General features: G+C 53.7%; 6 non-coding genes across 6 annotated transcripts; 4 read left to right on the top strand and 2 right to left on the bottom strand.

Moving 5' to 3' along the window:
- Positions 1-3,397: 3,397 nt before the first annotated feature.
- Positions 3,398-3,479, bottom strand: TRNAS-UGA. Its single transcript has one exon. It is a non-coding gene; the product is annotated as a tRNA-Ser (tRNA).
- Positions 3,480-4,953: 1,474 nt separating this feature from the next.
- On the top strand, positions 4,954-5,025 carry TRNAQ-CUG. Its single transcript has one exon. It is a non-coding gene; the product is annotated as a tRNA-Gln (tRNA).
- Positions 5,026-6,292: 1,267 nt separating this feature from the next.
- Positions 6,293-6,365, top strand: TRNAK-CUU. Its single transcript has one exon. It is a non-coding gene; the product is annotated as a tRNA-Lys (tRNA).
- Positions 6,366-11,573: 5,208 nt separating this feature from the next.
- On the top strand, positions 11,574-11,647 carry TRNAT-AGU. The gene has a single exon. It is a non-coding gene; the product is annotated as a tRNA-Thr (tRNA).
- A 1,912-nt stretch (positions 11,648-13,559) lies between these two features.
- TRNAS-GCU lies at positions 13,560-13,641 on the bottom strand. Its single transcript has one exon. It is a non-coding gene; the product is annotated as a tRNA-Ser (tRNA).
- Positions 13,642-19,501: 5,860 nt separating this feature from the next.
- Positions 19,502-19,574, top strand: TRNAF-GAA. Its single transcript has one exon. It is a non-coding gene; the product is annotated as a tRNA-Phe (tRNA).
- The last annotated feature ends 305 nt before the right edge of the window (positions 19,575-19,879 follow it).

The raw sequence follows: 19,879 nt of genomic DNA, 5'->3' as shown, positions 1-19,879 counted from the left end.
CCAAATGGCATGTGCTTGATGCAGGTAATGGGTCCGTTGTTGTCACTGCAGCTTTTTTAATGAGGCCCAGCAGTCTACGCTTTTCACTTATTTGTTTAGCCGTTTTTGTTTGGATGTGATCCGAGATCAGGATATTTATGTTCCTTTTGCCCCAGAACATGTTATTGAAGGCAGCGAGGAGCTGTTCTTCTTCAACAGTCCAGCAGCTGTTGTGTTTGCCACGTTGGGAGGTTGTTTTGGGCTGACTGGCTTCGATACGTTCTTGGTTCCGTATCGCTGGATGGGCTATTCTCTTATGTTGGGAGAGCCCACTTTTGGTGATAAATTGTTTGTTGCATGTTCTGCAAGCCCAGTCACCCGATCGTTCTTCATTTATTTTCCCTTTGCATTTTGGAATATGGCACAAGATGCTGTGTGCTTTGGAATCAGTTTTGTTGTGCATGGAACATTGAAATTCGACCACTTTTCCACCGTGATTTCGCTTGAGGTGGACACTTAGAGCAATTGGCTTGCCAACGTGATCGCCACAAAAGGGGCACGCTGGGTTGTTATTAGGTAGTTGGATTAGGGTCTTTTCTTGTGTTCCATTTATAATTGTTTCCACTGTCTCCTCAATAGTGGTAATTGTGTGGCTCTCGCTTGTTTCTGTACTTGGTCCTTCACTGTCCAAATCCTCTTCACCAGATGTGATTAAGGAGAGGTCTGGATTTGGCAGACAGGTGGGTTTTACAGTCTCTTTAAAAGCACTGCTTATGATTTCTGTTGTGTGGATTGGGCCGATCCACTGCTTCTTTCGAGTGACTGTTAGCCATTTATTTTGGTTTTGTGAGATACGGGGTTTGGAGTGTACCTCCTTTGTCTGTGGGGCATGCTGGACATTGTCTGCCTCACTTTCAGTGTTCACAGGGCTCTCAGTTTGTGTGGCCACTGTGGCGACATTGGCTCGATATTGGGTCAAGGGCTCATTGGGTCGGAAGATGCACCTGCCCCAAGGTACAGTCTTCTTGCTTCGGTTAGTCGAGTTAGTCCCTCGACTTGGGCTATTTCCGGCACTATCTAGTGCCACCATCATTTTGTGGTTTTCCACCGTTTTATACTATTGTCTGGCCGGTGTACCAGGACAATAGGGTCGGGATATCGATAGCAGCTGAGCCTCAGTTCGTCAACTCATCACCCAATGAGTCGTCCAGCGGGACCACGGGGAGGTTGAGGTCTCAGTACTGCTGCCCAGTAACTAGACTCTTGACACAGCCGAAGAGAGTCATAGTTACTCCCGCCGTTTACCCACGCTTCAGTGAATTTCTTCACTTTGACATTCAGAGCACTGGGCAGAAATCACATCGCGTCAACACCCACCGCGGGCCTTCGCGATGCTTTGTTTTACTAAACAGTCGGATTCCCCTGGTCCGCACCAGTTCTAAGTCAGCTGCTAGGCGCCGGCCGAGGCGGAACGCCGGCCCCCCCCATCCCCGCGGATGGGGGAGAGGCGAGCGACGCCCGCCGCAGCTGGGGCGATCCACAGGAAGGGCCCGGCTCGCGTCCAGAGTCGCCGCCGCCCCCCGGGAGAGGTGCGGCACCTTGCCCAGCCGCGGCTCGCGCCCAGCCCCGCTTCGCGCCCCAGCCCGACCGACCCAGCGTGAGGGGCACCATCAGAGCTGGAGGGAACCCAGGGAGCTGCCGGTCGGGAGTGAGGGGCACCGTCAGAGCTGGAGGGAACCCATGGGGCTGCGGGTCGGGAGTGAGGGGCACCGTCAGAGCTGGAGGGAACCCAGGGGGCTCCGGGTAGGGAGTGAAGGGCACCAGCAGAGCTGTGAGTCTGGAGGTCAGGACTGGGATAGCAGCGGTTGTGGGTTGGGAGTGAGGGGCAACTGCAGCGCAGTGACTGGGGAGCTCAGCGGGGAGTCCAGGGGGCTGCGGGTCGGGAGTGAGGGGCACCATCAGAGCTGGAGGAAGCACAGGGGGCTGTGGGTCGGGAGTGAGGCGCACTGGTAGAGCTGGGGGAAAGCCAGGGGGCTGCAGGTCGGGAGTGAGGGGCACCAGCAGAGCTGTGAGTCTGGAGGTCAGGACTGGGATAGCAGGGGCTGCGGGTCAGGAGTGAGGGGCACCAGCAGCGCAGTGACTGGGAAGTTCAGCGGGGAGCCCAGGGGGCTGCGGGTCGGGAGTGAGGGCGTGATGCAGTAGTATCTGTTTGTGTGGGGGATGGGAGAGCAGGGGGTGATGGTCTGTATCTGAGCCTGTAACCTGAGTCAGGCAGGAGGAGTAAACAGCTCTGCTCGGGAAGCTGCACAAAGTGAAGAGAACCTGCTGGAGAGGGTTTGGGTCAGTTTCGGTTTTGGGTCTGGGTGGTGGAATTCAGGGAATCCCAAGCTGGGATCTATGCTCCCTGAATCTCCATAAGGACCAGATTGAGGGGTCCTGGCTGTGCCCACAAGCTCTGCTGTAGCCTGTGTTCCTGTTGTCCAATAAACCTTCTGTTTTACTGGCTGGCTGAGAGTCACTGTGAGTCCCAGGAAGAGGGGTGCAGGGCCGGACTCCCCCACACTCCGTGACAACTGGTGGCAGTGGCGGGACCTACTGTGCCCCGTGGACGGCGCTTCCTGCAGTAAGGGACTGGGGAGCAGTAAAACGAAGGGACGATTGCAGGGGTGATTAAGCCCTGGGAGTGTGTGACCAGTGAGAAGGACTCTGCAGTAACAGGGTCCCCCGGGGGATTGCAGCGAGCAGTCCCAGGGGCGGAGGAGTCTGCGGCTTGACCCTGGCAGAGAGATGGTGACCTCAAGAAGGCCTGGCACACTAGGGGTCTCCCTGGAAACCGTGGGGAGCGGTGACCACCCAGGCCTCCGAGTGGCCAGCAGGGGATCATCCCGGTGCCATTTCTTCCTGGCCTGCACCTTCCTGCCCCATTCCTCTCCCTCCCCAACCTCTTCCTCTCCCTGCTCCTCCCCCTCCCCGCCCACCGCCTCCTGCACCCCACTGAACAGCTGATCACTGGCAGGCAGGAGGCACTGAAGGGGAAGAGGAGGAGCTTGTCAGCAAGGCCTGTAGTGGGGTGTGCGGGGGGAGCTGGCTGCCAGTGGGCGCAGAGCACCTATTTTTTCTCTGTTGGTTCTGCAGCCCCGTAGCTCCCATGGAGTCGCTGACTCAGCTCGTCTCACACTCTAGAGAGAGGAGCAGAACCAGGGCTATGGCTGATCTATGGGGCACCAGGTGAGTGGCAGAGGCTTCAGGTGCTGAGAGTTTGCCTGACCCCTCAGGGACACAGTGTTAGGTGGTGTCCCAGGGATCTCTATGAAAGGAGCAGAACAGGATTTACTTGGGTTGGGGAGAGAATTGAGAGTGTCTCAGGGGGTTGTACAGAGGTATTGCCCGGGTGAGGGACTGGCTAAAACACAGGCCTTGCTGTGAGCAGGATTTGAACCTGTGCAGGGGAACCCTATTGGATTTCAACTCCAACACCTTAACCACTCGGCCATCACAGCTGTGAGCACAAAGCTGCCTCAATGCCAGAGAAACTGGTAAAGAATCACAATGCCCAGGTGTGAAGTCATCTGAACTACAGAATTCCCACCGCAAACCTGGCTCCCAAAGCACAGGGGGGATTGGGGGTTTGTTCTCTTTGCTTAGCCACGTGCAGTCGCACAGAGAGCGCGTTTAACAGTCTCCCCTCCCACAGAGCGGGAAGGGGAAATGATTCTCAACTTGAAGCCTGATGTAGGGTGACCAGACATCCTGATTTTATCAGGACTGTCCCGATATTTGCTTGTTTGTCCCATGTCCCGACTGATGTTTGGTCGGGACACTGGACAAACAAACAATTTTGCCCTCTGCTCCGGCACACAGGCAGAGCCCGGAGGGACACTCACCCCCCAACTCCGCCCCCTCCTTCCCCCATTGGATCCCTCCCCAAATCCCCGCCCTGGCCCTGCCCCCAGCCCCACCCCCTCACTGCCCCATTGGATCCCTCCCCAAATCCTCGCCCTGGCCCTGCCTCTTCCCCAAGCAGGCGGCATCCTCCTCCCTCCCAGGTTTGCACACGGGCCATGGCCAGGAGTGCACCATGGAGGGAGCAGGGCAGCGCAGTAGGGCTGGGGGCAGTGCGGAGCAGGCAGGACCCATGTGGGCGGGGGGTGGAGACACACGTGGGGCAGACATCCTCCTGCCAGGAGGACCCGGGCCTGGTTGCCTGGTTCGCCCCTTGCCCGGGTGCTGCAGGAGGGACCTGGAGCGCGGCTCGGCTGCAGAGCTCGGAGCCCAGGCTGGGCCCAGGAGCAAGGGGATGGGGGAGCTGGGGGTGTATCAGGGGTCAGAGCCGAGAGTTGGGTGGAGATGGGGCTGTGTCACTGCTGCCTGGGGGGGGGGGAGCCGCCGGCTTTTTTTTTGGCTCTGCCCCCTGCGTCCCGATATTTCATCTCTGACATCTAGTCACCCCAGCCTGATGTGAATGAGGATGTCTGAACCAAGGGGCCAGGGACTGGCCTTTGCTAGAGAAACCACTGTCAAGTTTTAGCCAATTAGGACAAGTCAGCAAATAAGAACAACCTCAGGTCTCAGTAACTGCTGCAGGCAGCAAAGTCCTACAGGGAGCAGTTTCTGGCACTACACCTGTGCAGCTCTGCTCCCCAGCTCTTCTCGGGCTCCTGCTCTCTCCTTAGCTCCGCCCCACTCTGGCCCAGGCAGTTCCAGCTCCCACGGAGGATGGGACCCCCTGGCCTGGTGACTCCCTCATTGCACTGCCTGGCCTGTCAGTGTGGCTAACTTGGAGCTTTGGCCTCTCCCCATTGCCCAGGGGACTGTCAGTCTCAGGGTCCTGATTTCCCATTGGCCCTTCCGCCTTCTATTGGTGCTGGGAACTAGCCAACCAACCCCCCACTAAGTTTTAGTAAGGGGCCAACAGTCCCTTACATGAGCCAGCCCTGTGAGGGTCACTGATGTGCAGAGAAAGCAGCACAAGCTGGTCCCATGGTGTAATGGGCAGCACTCAGGACTCTGAATCCTGCAATCTGAGTTCAAATCTCAGTGGGACCTTGTGTTGGCTTTTGGTAAAGCCCTGGAGCTCACAGGGCTCAACTTCCCTGTCTCCTGTTGTACAAGAACAAGTCTTTCCCCTCCTGTTGGGTGACTCAGGCCTCTGGGTGGGAGGCTGCAGTGGGTCAGGGCTCTAGAACTGACACCTGAGGGTCGGGATTCTCACAGCTTCACCTGATGCCCACAAGTTTGGCACTTGCCCCTGTGCTTTTCCTCTTGCCCACCTGGCGCTTGAAGGAAGGAGGGCCAGGGCCAGGCTTCATAGTCAGGGCTGGGCAGGAGGGAGGAAGAGTCCCAGGCTGGAGCCCAGCACCTCTCCTCCTCTGGGCACCTGGAGCAGAGGCGGCTGGTGCTGACAGCTCCAAGGGAAGGTTTAAAAGCCACAGAGCAATGGAAGGCAGGGCAAGAGGAGGGCAGGACCATGCCTATGCGTGGCCAGCAGACAGCCACAGAGACACCCAGCCAGGCTGCTCCCTGGCATGACAAACCCCCACTGAAGGTCACCCTCAGGCCAGCCTGCAGGGTGGCTGCTGATGCTCTGTGGCCAACATCAGAAGATGGTAGGAAAGCAGGGCCAGCCCCCCTGGTGGGGCCTCTGACCGTTCCCACTCATGGTGCTCACTTTGGCAGTGAAGCCGCCCAGTTTCTTTGGCAAGTCAGGAATGGCAAAGGTGAGACTGGAAGCACCTGGGGCTCATGCCCCAGCCTTTGTGACACGCAACCCCCAACTCCTTCCCGGGGCTCTAGCTGAAGCCGGAGCATTGGCCTGAGCGGCCAAGAAGAGGTTCCAGCCCTGAAGGGAGCAGGACTTTCAGCACAAAGTGAGCACAACCACGAGGGGACTCAAATCCTGAATCATCCGATCCACAGGGAGATGCCTTATCCTTTAGGCCACATGATGAGGGGATCTAAACACTTCTTTGGAAAAGCCGGACACTGTGTTTCTCAGGTCATCTGCTGAGGGGGCCGAGATGCTCTGGGCACAAGAAGTCGAGTTTCCAGCGACACACCAGACTTAATTCTCTGGAGCCAGGTGCAGGGCTTTGGCAGGGAGGCTCAGGCATGGGGGATTGAGGTGCAGCGGACGGACCGGCTGTCTAGGTGTGGAGATTTAGTCGCACTGAGGCACAGGAGGGAGGAGGAGGAGGAATCCTGCTGACAGGCAGTGGCTGTGCAGAAAAAGAGGAGGGGTTCTGGGGACTTTTTTTGCCTCTCTTTTGCCGGCCTGCTCACTCTTGTGGTGAATGGTGAAGATGTTTTTCAACACGCCCAGGTAGCTCAGTTGCTGGAGCATCAGGCTCTTAATCTGAAGGTCCAGGGTTCAAGCCCCTGTCTGGGCGCTCAGCTTTTAAGTTGCCTTGTGTGCCAGGAGCCAAACTCTGTTCACAGCCACACAGGGATTCCCAGAAGCTGTGGCCATTTCCTGGAAAGGTTCCTTTCCTTAGCAATCAGGAGAGAGGCCACATCCACAGGAGCAGGCCTAGAACATGCAGTCTCTGGCTGGCAGGAAGTGCTGTGGGGCCAGGTGCTGAGAAAGCCCAGAGGGGGAGCAGCAGAGATGGGGGGAAGGGAGAGAGAGAAGCAATGAGGACAGAGCACAAGTGTGAATGGGGCATCTGGTCTGGCTATTGTGGGGAACTTCCCTGGTTTATACACGACCCTGGTGGAATTGGCTAGCGGGAGGATCTGAGTCCCCACCCCCTTACCCAGAGGCTGCCTGACTTCGAGGACTATTAGGATACAGAGATTCAGGCCTGTCTGCAGAGGCCTGTACTTTAAGAGTTTAGGTGTATTTTTATCACTTAGCTAGTTATAAAGATATAAAAGAAAGAATAAAAAATCACTGTCTGTCTGTGTAATGGCCTTCTCTTACTGTGACAGTCTGAGGCCTGGTTCTTGGGCTAAGCAGCAAAGGCAGCCATAAGGTGGGAAGTGTCTGGTCACATCCTCACATTCCCAACTAGTCACATTGAAATAAGGTGCTATTGGGCTGTTAGGAATACAATCCTGCCCTGATATTCCATCACCTCCAGAGAAAGGGAAACTTAGTTTGGTAGCATCCTGTCTGGCAAGAACTCACTTATCAATAGACACAGCTGGAAAACCCTTATGTCTGTATAGATGTAGTTGTGAAATCCTCCCTTCTGTATTGTTTTGTATGTTTATTTGCATGGTCTCTGTCTGGTTCTGTGATTGTTTCTGTCTGCTGTATAATTAATTTTGTTGGGTGTGACCAGTGAAGGAGGTGGAATATAACCATGTTACAGTATATCAGGACTGGTTAGTCTAGAGAAGGAGTGAGGGTACCAGGCAGCGTGGCGGCCGGGGCCGCGTGGTGAGTGTCCCACTGAAGCGCTGGCCGCCCCCCTTCTCTCTCCCCCCGCTCCCTCCCCTTCCCCCCCCCAGACCAGGCGCGCACTCTGCAGCACAGGGAGTCCACTGGCTCCGGCCGCCCTGTGGGGTTTTTTGTTTTGTTTTGCCCCTGCTTTGCCGGCCACGCCGTTGTTTTTCCCCCCATGCCCCTGCTTTGCTGCTCCAGCCCCGCCGTTTTTGTGTTGTCCCCCCCAACTTTGCCACTCCAGCCGCACCGTGACCCCCCCTGCTTTGCCGCTCCAGCCGCGCTGTATCCCCCCCCCGCTTTGCCGCTCCAGCCACGCCGTATCCCCCCACACACCTCTGCTTTGCTGCTCCACCCGTGCCGCTTTTTCCCCTGTTTTGTTGCTCCGGTGGCCCCACCCCATTTTTTTTTGCTTGGGGCGGCAAAAAAGCCAGAGCCGGCCCTGCCCACACCTGACTCCCTGCCATCTCTACCAGGGCTTGACAAGCTTTACTTGTGTTTGCATTCTGCAAAGCAGAGGAGCAGGTGATGTTTTCCTTGCAAGGTGTGTGTGTGTGTGTGTGTGTGTGTGTGTGTGTCAGTCAATCTTTGGCCAGGTCTGCACTACAAAGTTGTTTCAGCAGAATTATATTGCTCAGGTGTGTGAAAAACACACAACGTTCCCTCGGTCGGCAGCTTGTGGCTGGTGTACACACTGCAATGCCACGTCTGGCGACAAAACTGCCCTGTTTTGCTGACAAACTAAAACAACTTTGATGACGGTCTAGAGCTTTTTGCAGCAAACTTAAAGTGAGAGTGTCAGTGTAGATGCTGCTGTTCATTATATCACCATAACTGGCCTCCTCCAGTATCCCACAATGCCCTCTGTGAACTCGCCTGCCCTGCATTCCTGCTACAGAGCCATGGGCCCCTCCCCTTTCATCACTCTGGGAAGTTCTGACAGCTGAGCCTGCTGCTCTGCTCCGGCAGCCAGGAGCAAATCACTGCCGTGGATGCTGCTCTCTCCCACCCTGCGAACATAGAGCAGGGTGGCGGGAACTTCCTTACATTGTGTGTGTGTGTGGGGGGGGGGGGCACCGGCATCCAAACTGTGACACCACCACAGGCACGACTGCAGAGGGAGCGCTCATACCCGCAGCTCAGCTGGATCTCCCGCAGGCACGCCTGCGGAGGGTCCGGCAAACGAAACCGGTCCCTCGACCTAAAAAGGTTGGGGACCCCTGGTCTAAGGGGTGTATGGAGAGGTTCTGATTGGCTGATTATAATGATGCTATCTCTAGATGTGTATCATTTTTGTAGTTGACGTTATGAATATTGGCTCTATGCTGCCCGTATTTCAAACTTGTGCTTTGCTTCCGGGGAATACTCCAGCCAGACAAGTTGGTGTCAGTTCTGCCTAGCCTGCTTGATGGCCCATTAAGGACCATCAGCTATACAATCGACCCATTGAGAGAAGGCAGATACACCTTGTGACTCAGCAAGGTCTGCAGGGACCTGCCTGTGGACAGAACTCTAAGGTTTTTCTATACCACATGCTGGATTGAGTGTCCTTGGGACAAAGAAAGCAAAGACCACATGGCAAGAGACTATAAAAGGCTGATGCCTCGTCTCCATCTTGTTTTCAATCCTGCTTAATACCCCTGGAGGGACTTTGCTACAAACTGAAGCTCTGTACAAAGGACTGAATGACCCATCCCCGCTGTGGATGGACTCCAGAGACTTGATTTGAACCTGCAGTTTATCCCCTCACTGCTACAAATCTGAACCAAGAGCTTTGCCATTACTGGGTGTGAAGGGTTAAAATCCATGTGCCTTTTATATAACAACCTGGTCTATGGATTGTGCCAGCTCTTTTCCAGAGCCAAAGTCCAGAGTATGGTCAAGGGACGAGAGGCCTAGCAAATAGTGATCAGCTAAGAGAAAGCTGGGTAAACAGAAAGACTTGCTTGCTAAGATAGGCCTGGTCAGCAAATTGCCAGGTGTTGGAGCTAAGAACTAAAGAATTGTGTCTTATTCAGAGTTGCAGATTGAATAAAGAATTCCTGTTCCTATTGTGTTAGTCTCTTCTGTAGAGAGACGTTCTTCCCACTGATCCAACCTTGAGTTTATGAGAAGTTGGCACATGTCAGTATAAGATATGGCATCCTTCCACCTCCCCTCCCAGGGACCAATGCCTGCCTTTAGACACACAGAAAACAATCTTTATTGCCATATACTTTCACTGTTTCTTTGCTTTAACCCCTAGGAATGTACCTGGTGGACAATCAAAAGAGTTGCTCCATTCCTGTGGATACTTTTATCAAAGTATTCATTAAATGTTAACTTGCTAACTTGAGACCATGGGTGGAGACATTATGTAACCTGTTCACCATTGGCTACTGTCTTATCTTGTCTTGGTGCAGAACCTATCCCGGGGTGTGGAACTGCCTTCCCCGTCACTTTCCCCCGCCCATGGAAAATCTATATATTCTATTGTAATCAATTGACTGACAGTGTCTCTGAGCTTAATAAGCCAGGTGACACTCTGCCAGCGCTGTGTGTAATAAACTCCTATTCTTGACCTCTACACTGTGTAGATTTATGTCCTTCACAGACATCTGCTGAATAAAGAGGAGATTCAGCATGCAGCACCCAGTGGTGCCTGGCTGAATGCGTCTCCTCTCCCCGCAGCTTGGTGATCTTTTGAGGAAATGGAGAAGACTGCCTCTGCCTAGCTGTACATTGCTTGCAAAAGAAACAGGTCTTTTTGGTGACAAGTGTTGAAAGGAGCCATTAGACGAATGTGGAGACAAGAAAACATCCCCTAACTGAACTTGCATCTGTGGATGCTGAAGCCACAACACAGAGTGCTAAACGCTATATGACCACGGCTGGTGTCAGAAGAGTCTCTGCCAAAGCTTTTTTCCACCAGCAGGGGCCTCTCTGTGCACATAACTCCTGGTAGTGTGATGGCTGCAGGCAGTGGAGAACTCTATTTTGGCATCTCTTTGTCGATGAACATCTGCAGTGGCTGTTAAAAGGCTTCTGGATAGTGGTCTTTGGGAAGAGCTGGCTGAAGAGCCTTCCTAGTAACCAGGAAATCCTGGCTTGGCTTGACAGTTCTTCCTTGCTGAACCGAATGTCTCTGTTGGCTCCTTTTTTGTATCTCTTTTCATAAAAAGAAAAGACCTGTCAGCAGAATCCTTCTAAGTAGTGGTTCAAGACAGAGAGCCTTCCTTGCGGCTAAGTCTTGGTGCCATGGGGCATGTCTCATCACTGCAGTGCCTCCTGTTGGCCATCCTGGCAGTTAGCTCTGGTCCCCTGGTGTGCCTTCATCTAGTGGCGTCTGGCTGCCATCTGTTCTATCATTAGGACCCATGTCGCTCTCAGGACTTCAAAGTCCTCTTATGGACACAGCCCTCTGGCTGTGCCCCACTCAGGTCTCTCCCCCCTTCCAGGGGGCAGCCGTCCTCTACCCAGACACTTGCCTCAGTGGCCAGCTACAGTCCAGGGTGTAGCCACCTGTGTCAGCGGCGACTGAGGCAAAAGGGTGCACCTCCAACCCCTGCCATCTGTTTCCCTGGACCACTTCCCCACAGACCTAGCACCTTCCTCCGCCTTTGTATCAGGGCCTCAGTCTGGCAGTAGTCGGCCAGGAGGTCACTCACGCTCCCCTTACCCACCCAGCACTACTCTGATCATGGTGCCCTCCCTTCTCCTTCCTTCAGGGCAGCCAATCCTCCTTCCTCAAACTCCAAGGAGTGACTGACTCTTGCTGTGCTGAGCAGCCCTTTATATATGGGCTGCTCCAGCAAGCCTTCTCCTGATTGGCTCTCCCAATAAGCCCTTTCCTGATAGGCTGGGTTCTGCACAGCCTCTGCAAGGCTGCCTTAATCTTTCTTCTGCTTGTTTGGGGCAGCCACCCCACCACACTTGGAAAGCGGCAAATGAGAAATCTAGAGCTGAAGGAAAGGTTACCATGACTCAGAACTGAGCCGAGGTTGCTGCGACTGAAACACAGATCACTAACCACTATATGATCACAGTGGCTGGTGGGAGAAGCACATGTTAGAAGCCCTCTGTCAACTCAGCTGTGGCTTGCTGTGCACGGAGAGCCAGACACCTCAAGGTCTGCAAGTCTTGAGGGAAATGGGGAACGTCTGTACTTTGGAATTTGCAGGTGTTATCCTGAACCATCAAATGGAACAGTTGTAAACCCTTTTGCAAGGCAGGCACTATGGCTTAGCTGGCTAAAGCACCTGTCTAGTAAACAGGAGATCCTGGGTTCAACTCCCAGTGGTGCCTTGTTGCATGGCTTTTGTCTCCTCTGCTCACATTTTCCTGTGTCTTTCTAGGAAACAGAAGAGACCTCCCTTGGTATCCAAGTAATTGCTTGCTAAGGAAAAGGCTTCTTTGGAGAGAAGCATTGGAAAGAATCAAATCACAAGCCTGGAGTTGATGAAAAGGCTGCTGTGACTGGCATTGGCATGGCGGTTGCTTCGACTGCAATTGCTGCAACACGAGAGCCTGTGCCACACGTCCTTGTGATTTGCTGGGGATGTCCACACACAGAGGTCATGTCACCTTCCTTTTGATTGTCAGTGATGAGAAATGGAGCAGCTGGGAGAAAAGTCCCAGAGAGCAGCACTGTGGCTAAGCTGGGCCAGGCACCTGCCAGGTAAAGTGGAGGTTAGGGATGCAGCACCCAGTGGTGCCTTAACAAATGTGTTTGCTCTTCCCACCTTTTGGTCAATCTTTTGAGGAAACAGAGAAGATGCCTTTGCCTTGCAGTGCAGATGCTTCCAAAAGAAACCAGTCATTTTTTCTGAAAGTGTCGGAAGGAGGCACCTAAGAAACATGGAGAAAAGGAAAAGGTCATCGTAACTCAACTTGCATCCATGGCTCTTGAGGCCACAACGCAGAGCACTGAGCACTGTACGACCACAGCTGGTGACAGAAGGGGCTTTTCCAAAGGCATTTTCCACTAGCAGGGTCCTCTCTATGTGCAGAATTCCTCATTGTTTGATGTCTGCAGGCCCTGGAGATCACCCAGGCTTCAGTGTGAACACAAATATCTGCACCACAGTTTTTAGCCCCTCAGCTTTAGCTCCATGAGCCCAAGTCAGATGACCCAGGCCAGCCCTGCTGCCATCTTTATCCCAGGAGAGATGGACTCTAAGGTACGTCTCCATTGCAATATAAGCTCAGGTGTGGCACGCTGTGCTCAAAGCAGCACCTGGAAGCCCCATATTCACCACTCTCATATAATGATGAGATGGTTTGTACAAAGTCTGCCTGGTGAGGTGTCATTTCAAAAGTCTTGATCTGTTGAACATTAATATTGTGTTGGATTGTGTGTGCTCGCATTGGTTGGGAAGTTATGAAGTTTTGCTCTGTGTGTGTTACTGAGATATGTTATGAGGTGGGGAAATGCCCCCCACCAGCCTTTCAGGTGCGACAAGGGAGGAGCCAGACTCGCTGCTGGCCCATTGAAGGGATCCACACTCCCAAGGACTATCCCAGGAACCGTGTACAATGCAGACTTCTCCGAGATAGCACAGAGACAATGGACACTGCTTGACTCACATCGTAGCAAAGGAGCTTCCTAGCAAGTTGGAAGACACTATGAAAGGGGGGTAGAGACATTATGAATTGGCCTCTCTCCCCCACAACTCAATATCTGTAAACACATCCGGAGGACAAACACTTAACTGAGATAAATCAGAAGAGAATAATAATAATAATAATAATAATAATAATAATACATTCATATCAAAGTCCCCAACCAGACTAGTATTGGTGTTTCAGCAGAAAATTTTCAGTCTGGGGGATTTTGTTTTCTCAGTCAGACCTTGCCAAGGGAAGCAGGGAGAAAATGTTGGAGTTGCCTCCTTCAGAACAGCTTGGCCTAGACACTAGCTCTGGTTCACTGTTCTGGCCTTGCTCAGGATGGGGGAATTTTAATTATTTCAGCAGGTCCCAGGGTGTTTGGGGGAGATGATGAGGATGTTCCCTTTTGAGATAAAAACTAAGAAATACAGGACTAGAGAATTCTTTTTTTTTAAAGAAATCTGGGATTTAGACATTTAATTTAAAGCAAGGGAGTTCTGAGTTCCTGAGAAGGTTTTTGTTTGCAAGAAGCAACATTGTTGGGTTTGTTATTGTACCAATGGGGGAGATGGTTGTCTATAAAGGAGGGATGAAGACTAAATGTGTCCGATGAGGATGGGATTCGAACCCATGCGTGCAGAGCACAATGGATTAGCAGTCCATCACCTTAACCACTCGGCCACCTCATCAGAACTGCTAAAAGGTAGACAGAAGGAGAAATCTAAGGCCAGCAGGGATAGGGACAATAAGGAGTTTTGAAACACTAAGTGGACGCAGGGGCTGAATGAGCTCCCCCCTCACATCTAGTGAGGAGCTGGGGGAAAGACTTCAGGAACAGACGGTGTTTGCATAGACACACCTACTCTGCCTAGCTATGCAGCATGATGGAGCCACTTTCCCAAGATGAGCAGTTTTGGCTGATAGTGGGTTACAAATCACTTTAGGATTGAGTGGAATGAAATGTTATTATCCTTCCTGCATGAGTGAAGGGCAGCAGAACATACCTAGTCGGTCCTGATAGGGGGTAGGTGGGTGAGGAATAGCTTTTATTGGACTGCATAGAAGCAATTGAGGACGTCACCCTAAACCAGTGGTCCCCAAACTTTTCACACGGTGCCCTCTTAGCCATGGCCAAGGCCCCCCGGAAGCTGCGGTCGAGAACCAGGGCTGGGAGTGGGGCTGTGGCTTGCTGGGGAGAGGGGTGCAGACACAGGGAAGGGGGTCACAGCTGGGCCAGGGGCTCAGGCTCAGGCTCAGGGTAGGGTGGGTGAAGAGCTGGGACAGAGTGGGGCTGAGTGGTGCTCCCTCCTTGCCCTCCATGGGGGCTGGCTCAAGCCTGAGGTGCCCCCATGAACATTCCTCTGTGCCCCCCTAGGAGGCATGTCCCACATTTTGGGAATCACTCCCCTAAACTGACCCCTAGTCACTAAGCAGGGGCTAGTGATGCCAAAGCCCAGGGACAGGGAGCTTTGCCAGAGTGGAGCCTGCAGGTCACATGCTGGGGCCTGACCCAGGCTCCGTGCTCTGGAACAGCTCTGAACCAAACCCAGGCAGAGCCCTCATCAGTGTGACACCGCCCAGGGGACGCTGTCACTGGGGGAAACCTCCTTGCCTGCAGCACGGCCTGGGACTGACCTTGGACCTTTCAACCCCCCTGTTCCATGCCAGGAGCTTCCTGTAGTGAGTCACCTTAGCAGGACACCGGGGAAAGCCTTACACCCCCCTCCCCCCCCGCCCGCAAAGGAGTCCTGCATCCCCCAACTTCCACAATCACCAGTGACTCTCAGCCAGCGCTGTAAAACAGAAGGTTCATTAGGGGTCTGGAATCCAGCCTGGGAAAGTTCTGTGTTCGCACAGGAAGCAGGAAGATTCAGCAACGTCCATCTTGGGGAGACCCCGAACTCAGAGCCTGGGCTCTCCCGTCGAGTCCCCAACCCAGCAGACTCCTTGCTCCCAACAGCCCGACTCAGCCAGGCCCTTTCCCCTCTTCTGTCCTTTGTTCTGTTTCCCCGGTAACCTGCTCACCTGGCCTCCACCTCGTTCTTTGTTCTCCAACTCGTCCCAGCCAGCTGGTGTCTTGCAGCAGGTGCGCCCCGGCCAGCGGTTGCTAGGAGACAGAATTTGTGGCCATTGTCTGGGCCCAGGCAGCTGGACAGCAGCCACACCTGCCCTTTGGGGGTCTCTGCAGAGTAAACACCCTTGTCCCAGCACCGAGATCAGTGGTCCCAAAACTTTTTGAGGGTCAGGCCCCCCCTTACCCTTGTCCGTGCCCCCATGAGCCACACCTGGGAATGAGGCCACAGCTGTGGGGGAAGGGATGCAGACAGGGGTAAGGGGGCTGAGGCAGGGGCCAGAGCTGGGGGTGGGGGCAGAGACCGGCAGCAGAGCCACAGGTGTAGGGCTGGGAGTGGAGCCCTGGGAGCCAGGCCAGCAGCCAGGGCCAGCAGCTGGGGCTACAGCCAGGAGCGGAGCTGGAGGGTGCTCCCTCCCCACACACTCTGGGGGCTGGCCTGGGCCCCAGCTCCATTCCCCTGAGTGTTACTTCATTCCACCCGGCGGGATGCACCCTGCATTTTGGACCTCTGTCCTAGATAATCATGCAACAAATAGGGGAAACTGAGGCATGCACAATATGCAAAACATTCTGAAAATTCCCACTTCGTCACAGGGGTGTCAGTGGGGTCTGAGCTGGGCAGCAGCACAGGGAGAGTGGGGAGGTTTCCCTTTGGAAAAATTAAACTGCAAAACATCCCCGTGTTCCCGCAAAAGTGTCTAATTCATCCCTTAACCCCCTCCCCATGAAAATCTCCACCCCTGCCCTGGCCCACAGAGACCTCCTCACTCCAATGCAGATGTTTAACTTTTCTTATTTTTCCTTGGCCTTGTGCAAACATTGTTCCCATCAAAATCATCAAAGGCTTTTACAATGAGAAAGAGAAAACAAACTAAATCAAACCCAAAGAAACCGCTATCCACCTCCCCGCCACAGACAGTTTGGGTCTGAATTTTTCTACTGAAACGTTGAGACAATAAGACTCTCACTGCAATTGTCCAGAAACAAACCTAAGCCCCCCATGCAGTACCTGGGACATCTGTGTCTGACCCATCAAGGCTTCAGCTCCTTTGGTGAGATTTCCAGCTGCCCAATCCTGCTGCTATTCCAGGGGAGCAAATCCTGGCTCCTGTCAGCATTTATCTCAGCCCCGTTCTGGGCATCACAGGTTTCTCCGGGAAAGGGCAGTGAATGGTTCTAGGGTCCAGTGATCCTCAGCCAAATCACGCTAGAACCTGAGACTCCTTCCCCTTCCCCAGGCTGTGGGCGGGGAGGCATTTCACAGAGCTCTCAGGGCCATAGCACGTGGCTAAGGAGAGAGAAAAAGCCTCATACCCCCTCTGCTCTGGGGGCTGGGTTTAGTCCTGAAGCCTCTGCCCCCCACCTAGTGCCCTATGGCTCATCCCTGACCCTTGCTGCTGCTCCTTGCTATAGACTGTGAGAGGAGCGGAGGCAGCGCAGGAGCCTTCTGGGGATGCAGATCCGAGGCTTTGGGGAGACACATTGTCTGAGACATCAGAGTGCTGCAAACCCTGCGGCCACCCCCTCAATCCGGGGTCTGTTCCAGCCCTGAGTCTGGGCTGCCACGATCCCTTCCCCAGAGCAGGGTGCCCACAGATAACAGCCTGGAAATAGGCATGTGAGACTAACTCCTGCTCTCCCTGACAGGGCCTCCCCTAGACCAAGTGGTGTCCCAGGCAAGAAGTGTCTTCAGTGCCCCCCAGCCCCACCCCAGCTCCATATGTTAAACCATTGAATACCTTATTTTTGTTGCATTTGTAGCTCATCGCATGATTTTGATGCACAATTTGATGCATGATTTTCTCTGTCATATAAAATACATTTTCATGCTAGGATGTGTAAACCATTTATTCATGCCATATATAAGCAAATAAAAAAAATCATTTCCTTTAAGCGTATAGAAACTTTTAAATTTTGACAGTAACTAAAATGTGCTAACACCTAGCAATGGAACTGTCACCAGCACTGGGTGGGCCGCTATTAAATAGTGTTACAGTAGGAGACAGCGTTAGGCTGTTAACCCCAGGCCTTTAGTTCAAAGGTCACTTTTCTCGCCTTTCCTCTCCTGAACTAAAGCAGTGGAGAGATCCAAAGGCTAGTTGATGACATTTCTGAGTGCTAAAATAGCAAGCGATGGCCGTCTTGCATTGGCCATTGTTGACTTGAACGATGGTTTATCGAGAATAAGCTTCAAGGTGAGAAACAGCAGCCCAAAAAGGCCCCCTGCTGGTGCTGAAGTAGCTTGGTTGGAAGAGCATTAGACTGAAGATCTAAAGGTCCCTGGTTCAATCTCAGGCTTTAGCAGACTCTTTCTGCAGCAGTGGGCTGTTTCCTGGAAACACAGCAGTTCCTTTACCCAATGCAAGGCCCTCACTTTGGGCTTCTCTGCAGGAAAAGGCCCACCTGACAGTTCTTTCTCCTCTTGCTCTTTCTCAGCAAGGGGAAGGAAAAGAAGCTCTCCCTCAGGCTGGAGTCACAAGGGTGATGTAAGGACGACTTCCTGAGTCCCAGCTCCAGTCCTCTGCTCTTCCAGCTGACCCATCGAAGAGCTGCGGCCATGTTCTCCAGGTTCGCCTCGGTGTGTGCCAGGGTGAGCACCACCAAAGTGCATGGAATTTGAGGGGTGGGGCAGGGCAGCGCACGGTGATGGAGTTTCTGTAGTGTAGCGGTTCTCATGGTAACCTGACATGCAAAAGGGCCTCAGCCCAAAACCAGGCAGAAACATGCTGGCTTCCTTTTCCCAGCTCCCCATGCTGTCCAGCAAGGCGCTCCTCCTTCTGCCACTGGCCTGTCCCTGGGATAACCCCAACCCCCGCACGATGGAGGGTGGTGACATCAGTGGACAAAGTACCTTGGCGTCAGCCTGGGGAAGCTAGAGGAGTTACACCAGTCACCTTTTGAATGCTTGTGGCTTGGCCTCCTCTGCCCTGGGAGGTTGGCCTGCGGAGACTGGCTCCTTTGCGTGACTTGCCAAAGGAGGAAGTGAGGCAGGGATGGGGCAAAAGAGGAAAGTCGAGCTGAGGAAGGCAGGGCAGAAGCTAAGCGCCTCAGTGCGGCTAAGTGGGGTTAGTAGAGCACCACCATTTGTTCTGCAAAGCCTGGGGAGGTGCGGTTGGCTGCTGGGAGGTAGAATCCTGTGCCTGCCTCTTGGCTTCCCAGGGGTGGCTACTTGCAGCCCAGGAGAAGAAGTGGGGTTCTGGGTGGAAGGAAAAGAAGCAGTGGTGAGTCCTAGTGGGCAGCTTTCCGGCAAGATGGTTTTCCGGTTTAGGCTTGGGAGGAGCCTGCGAGCTGTGGGTGGAGTTGTTCCAGTGAGAACTGCTGCTCTCGTCTTGCAGACCTGGGGGCGCCAGTGACAGCTTGGGAGGGGGCTTGGGAGATGCTGGCTTGAGTGACTGGGATATAGGGAACCCAGCCTGCCCCTCTGGGCCAAGTCCACTGTTTGTCTCCTGTGTTGTGACATCCAGATTTAAATCTTCCCAGCATGTGCTGTGGCTCGTGTATTAAGCCTTCCTGGTGGGCCTGGCTGTTGCCAAAGTAGCTCATGTGGGAGTATATTAGATTGAAGATCTGAAGGTTTCTGGTTTGATACCAGGTTTTAGCACCCCCCTCACCCTGAGCATGTCATGCTGGGCTTTCTCCTGGGTGTGCAGCTGTGCCTTCAACTCACCAGTTTTCCTAATTTCAGAGGCAACACTTGCAGAGGGCGTGTGTGGGGCCATGTGCCCCACCTGGGTTAGCTATCGCCTACTACATCATGTGGTGCTACCAGCACAGCAAGGAGGTGCCTGGGGCAGCCAACGGAAAGGGGAGGCATGTCCGGTTCTTCAGCGGCAATTTGGCCCACTCAGTCCCTCTCAAAGGGAAGAACTTGCTGCCAAAAATGGTAGAGCTGCCATTGATTGTGGATTTTTTTTGATTTTTTAATTTTTTTTTTTTTGCCGCTTGGGGCAGGAAAAGCACTGGATCTGGCCCTGCTTCATGGAAGACAAGTTGATAAATCCCAAATGAGTGGTGTTATATCAGTTCTCAGCCTGAGTCCTTGGGTCTTAATCCTGAGGTTATGTCAGGTTCCTCCGGTGGGGGTGTGGAGCAGCTGTTTGTTTTCCTGTTCACAATCCTCTGCGGTGTGAAAATCAGGGAGGGGAGGCAGAAGCCCCATTTCCCTCCCGAAATGACGCCCAGTGGGGGAAGCCAGGACAACAGGGAGGGGCAGCAAGTGGTGGCCAGACTCTGGCTGCCAGGGTCTAGTCTAGCTCAGGGTCCAGCTCAACCTCCTGCCCGCACCACTGGCCCCCAGTCCCCTTCCACCGCAAGGTCAACCCAGGCACTAGGGCAGGAACAGGGTGAGGCAGCAAGTCAAGCTGAGCAAGGCAGGCAAAAGCGAGTCTTGTCTTCATGGGCCGCTCACAATGACGTCCTTTTTGTGTGCAACTACCAGACAGAGAAGCAACAGGCCAAAATACTGCTACACAGCTGCTAAAGTAGCTCAGTTGGGAGAGCGTTAGACTGAAGATCTAAAGGTCCCTGGTTCAATCCCAGGCTTTGGCAGGCCCGTTCATCTCTCTTTGCACAGTGGTGGCTTGTTTTCTGGGAGCACAGCAGTTCCTGCACCCAAGGTGAGTCCCTGAGCTTGGGCTCTGCAGTAGGAAAAGATACTAGGATTCTGCCCCTAGTTGGCCCACCTGACCTTTAACAATGAGGGACGGGAGCTGTCTCTCCTACATGAGTTATTGGTGGACCCAATATGGCAGGAAGAGAGTGAGGCAGGGTGGCCCTCAGGAATGGTGCCAGAGGGCTGCTGGGCAGTGACAGGCAGGTATAGGGGATGAAAACTCCTCTGTGCAGCTGAGCAA

This window comes from Mauremys reevesii, unplaced genomic scaffold, assembly GCF_016161935.1.
Source record: "Mauremys reevesii isolate NIE-2019 unplaced genomic scaffold, ASM1616193v1 Contig77, whole genome shotgun sequence".
NCBI lineage: Eukaryota > Metazoa > Chordata > Testudines > Geoemydidae > Mauremys > Mauremys reevesii.
This window is presented reverse-complemented; position numbering and strand designations above follow the sequence as displayed.